The sequence below is a fragment of the Leopardus geoffroyi genome, chromosome E1 (assembly GCF_018350155.1).
Source record: "Leopardus geoffroyi isolate Oge1 chromosome E1, O.geoffroyi_Oge1_pat1.0, whole genome shotgun sequence".
NCBI lineage: Eukaryota > Metazoa > Chordata > Mammalia > Carnivora > Felidae > Leopardus > Leopardus geoffroyi.
The window spans coordinates 58,999,337-59,003,797 of record NC_059330.1 but is presented as its reverse complement, the minus strand read 5'-3'; the positions used below and the strand labels follow the sequence as shown (position 1 = coordinate 59,003,797).

The 4,461-nt window shown below is 49.9% G+C and overlaps 1 protein-coding gene across 8 annotated transcripts in view; it reads left to right on the top strand.

Annotated features, from left to right (window-relative positions):
- The window catches only part of TBC1D16 (TBC1 domain family member 16), a 77,895-nt gene that overhangs the window by 45,602 nt on the left and 27,832 nt on the right, over window positions 1-4,461 (top strand). The gene's annotated exons all lie outside the window — the stretch shown is intronic.

Here is a 4,461-nt window from a genome sequence, read left to right as displayed (position 1 = left end):
CGCCCCGTGGAGCAACCCGGTTTTAAAATCAGTGCAGGGGCTCTCTGAGGATGCCTGACCAGCCCTTCCTGCTGTCTTCTTACTCTTTCCGCGCATGCCCCGCACCAGCTCAGGCTCCTCCCACCACCCAAAGACCACCCAAGACCAGCCCGCAGGTACCGTCATCCCCCGCCCTGGGGGATGCTCCTGGCACCTTCTGCTTCTCCCGGAGCCGGAGCACGGTCCGTGCTGTGTCACAGCCCCTGTCTGCGGCTTTGCTCCCCCGCGAGGTCCCCGTCCCCCGGTGGGCGGGGGACCAGCTTCCTCTGGTCTTCCTGGAGTGCAGGTGACTAAGGCAGAGAAGAACCATTGATTCTGCTGTAGTGAGTCAGCTTGAATAAAAGATCAAGGGCTGTCCTTTTTCAATTCTGTCTGAGCCATTCTCCCAAAATGCTGTGTGTGTACAGGTGCCCTTTAACCGTGTATAAGCACGTGGACGGGGATGGCTTCTGGGGGCAGGGGTACCCGGGCAGGGTGGGGAGGGGTCGGGAAGGGCACGTCCACAGCTGGTGCTGCCCTGTTTTTAAGATTCTGAACCACAAAAGTGAATTGATTTATTACTTGCAAATTTTAAGCAGTAAGAGAATCACAAGGAGTGTCTTTTCACGTATGATGATTTGCTACGCGAGATCATTTCCATTCCCGCACTAGGGAGGGAAGTTAAACTCCACGAAGTGAGAGCAAACGAGTTTCCGTTTCCAGGGCACCGCGGTTGTCACAGGAGGACCCACCACTAGGCTCGGGCCCCGAGAACACCCCCGTGACACAGCCGACTCCTTCCTGTGTCTGCCACCTCATTCTCCACCGGAACAAAGCTCCACACGGTGGGGACCACACCGAGCCGTCCCCAGAACAGGGCAGGGCTGGGGACTTACCGTTGAATAAAAGGATATTTTCTGAGGTCATTGCTTGATGTAAGACCCTTTGCTCAGAAAAGTATAAGAGGACCCAGGCCAGGGGAGAATGGGCACACAGTGACTTGTTTCTATACGAGCACCTCATTACTTCCCATGGCTGAGTAACGGTCCGTTGTGTGGAGGGACCCGTTCCATTGATGGACCTTTGTATCATTTCCCCTCTAGGGCTATTGTTTTTTTAAACTTCTCTTTGCTCTTTATTTTTTATTTTATTTATTCAAAAAATTATTTTTTACATTTATTTATTTTTTGAGAGGCATAGAGAGGCAGAGCACAAGTTGGGGAGGGGCAGAGAGAGAAGGAGACACAGAATCCGAAGCAGGCTCCAGGCTCTGAGCCGACAGCACAGAGCCCAACTGGGGCTGGAACCCACGAACCGTGAGATCGTGACCTGAGCCGAAGTCAGACGCTCAACCGACCGAGCCACCCAGGCGCCTCAGGGTTCCAAGTGTTTTTAAATACTCTGGGTTCTAGTCCCTTATCAGATATGTGATTGGGAAATATTGTCTCCTATCCTGCAGGTTGGTTGTCTTTCCACTTTCTTGATAGTTTCCTTTGAAGCATGAACGCTTTTAATTTTTATGAAGTCCGAATTATCTACTTTTCCTTTGGTTGTTTGTGCTTTCCATGTCATAATGAAGAAATCACGATGTGATCCAAGGTCATGAGGATCGATGCCTGTCTTCTAAGAGTTTGAAGTTGTACCTCTTCCATTTAGGTCTTTGGTCCATTTTGAGTTAATTTTTATAAACGGTGTGAGGTCAGGGTCCAGTTTAATTCTTTGGCGCATAGATATCCGGTGGTCCCAACACCATTTGTTTAAAACAAAAACAAAACCAAAAAAATACTCTTTTCCTCCGCTGAAGGAGGAAATCGCTTTGACCCTTGTCGGAAACCAGTTGACCGTCACTGTATGCGTTCCATTTCTGGACTCTCCATTTGAGTCCATGAATCGATAGGTCTGTCCGTATGGCAGCACCACCTACTCTTGACAAGCGTAGCTTCGTGGTAAGTTTGGTTTTTTTTTTTAATGTTTTTTAATTTATTTTGGAGACAGAGAGAGACAGAGCGTGAGCAGGGGAGGGGCAGAGAGAGAGGGAGACACAGAATCCGAAGCGGGCTCCAGGCTGTGAGTAGTAAGGTTTTGAACTGGGACATGCGAGCCCTCCCTCCAGCTCTTTCCCTCTCCCCCAGTGTTGTTTTGGCTGTTAGGACCATGTTAGGATCAGCTTGTGGGCAGCTGTAAAAAGGCAAGTAGGATTTCAGTAGGGACTGGGTTGAATCTATGTATCGATCTGGAGAATATCGCCTTCTTAGCCGTACTCGGTCTTCTGGCCCGTGAATGCAGGATCACTTTCCGTTTGATTTGTTTCAACAACGTTTTTGTAGTTTTTAGGGGACAAGGCTTGCACTTCTTGTACGTGTGTGTTGTAGAAGGGATTGTTTTCTCAATTTCACCTTAGACTGTTGATTGCTGTTGCATAGAAATGCAATTAATTGGGGCGCCTGGGTGGCTCAGTCTGTTGAGTGTCCCGCTCTTGATCTCGGCTCGGGTCACGATCTCACGGTTTGGGAGATCGAGCCCCGCGTCGGGCTCCGTGCCGACAGCACGGTATTCTCTCTCTCCCTCTCTCTCTGCCCCTACCCCCATTGCTCGCTGTCATTCTCTCTCTCTGTCTCAAAATAAATGAACATTAAAAAAAGAAATACAATTACTATTTGCTTATTGATCTCATATCCTGCAACTTTGTCGAATTCATGCATTCGTTCTAGTAGGTCTTGCTGGGGGGCGGGGGTTGAATTCCTACAGAGAGTGTACGTGCAAGATCGTGTCATCTGTGAAGAGAGTTTTACCTCTTTCCTTCCAATCTGGATGCCTTTTATCTTTCTTGCCTAATTGCCCTGAGTCGAACCTCTACTGCAACGTTGAATAGACGCAAAGAGACCGGACATCCTGTCTTGTTTCTGATCTTAGGGGAAAGCTTTCAGTCTTTCATCGTTGAGTGTAATGTTGCCTGTGGGTTTTTCATAGATGCCCTTTATCAGTTTGAGGAAGTTCCCTTCTATTTTTAGTTTGTTAAGTGTTTTCATCATGAAAAGGTGTTGGATTTCTGTCAAATGTTTTTTCTGCAGCTAGTGGGATCGTGTGGGTTCTGTCCTTTATTCTGTTAATCTGCGTGCTGTACTGATTGCTGTTCATAGGTTGAACCACCTTCGCATTCCTGGCATAAATCCCACTTGGTCATGGTGTATAATCCTTTTTGTACGTTGTTGGATTTGGTTTGCTAGTATTTTGTTGAGGAGATTGTGTCTGTATTCATGAGGGGTGTTCGTAAGGGCCCAGAATTTTATGTTCTTGGGACGTCTTTGTCTGGTTTGATCGTGAGCATGTGACTTTGTGCAAAGTCAAAGACAAGACACACAAAAGAGAAGGCTAAACTTCTAAGGATTTCCCAAGAAATAAAGGAAAGTCAGCATATATTGCCTACCTGCCTCACGTCCGACACTCTCCTTGGTGGCTTCTCCAAGGATCAGGAGGAAGCGGCTCGGAAAAAATGGTACCTAAGCTGGGCCTCGGAGAGTGAAAAGAGCGGACACGGAGCGGTACAGCAGACAGCCCCGAGGGAGGGGCCCGAGAGAGCAAACGGCCGGAGAGGACATCTTCCGGAGTGGAGAGGAAGAGTTGTGCAGTGTGCCTCGGACACAACGGGGGCCTGCGAAGGGCTACACGGGGCTGAATAATGCCCCCGAATTCATGTACTGCGGGAACCTCAGAATGCGATCTCTTTGGACATCAGGTCTTTGCAGATGGACTTTGTTAAGACGAGGTCCTTCTGGATTCGGGTGGGCCCTAATCCAGTGGCCGGTGTCCTTATGAGAAGAGACGACAGAGACACAGAGAGCACCATATGGGGGAGGAAGGCCATGCGATGGTGACGGCAGGGATTGGGGTGCGAGGGAGCGGGGCCCTGCTGCCCTTGATCTCAGACTCCGGGCCTCCAGAGCTGTGAGGGACAAACTGCTGTGGCTCTAAGCCTTGCAAGTGTGGTGACTTCCGGTAGCAGCCGTAGGAGACCCATGCCAGATGATGCGATGTCACACGCCAGGCTAAGGACTGGGGCTTTCCTGCCAGGCAGAACCTGCCGGGCTGACCGCTCCGGGCCAGGAGCCTGGGGCAGGGGGGACGGGTAGACCGCGTTTAGGGGCATCCTTTACCGGCTATTTTTAAAAACAGACTTTTACTTTCCTCTATATCTTCCTCTTTGTTCTTTTAAACTGGTGCGACTCCTGTTGGAGTCACAAGCCGTAGGCGTGGGAAGCTTGAGATTTGGTTGCGTCAGCCACACCGGCCATCCGTCTCCACCCTGCCGTGTACCGTCTGTGCGATGTGGGGACGTCATTCATGACCTCAGTCTCCTTAGCTATAAAATGGGGTTAATAGTATCTCCCTCGGGGCATCTGTGGGGGTGCAGTCAGTTAAGCGTCCAACTCTTGATTTCTGCTC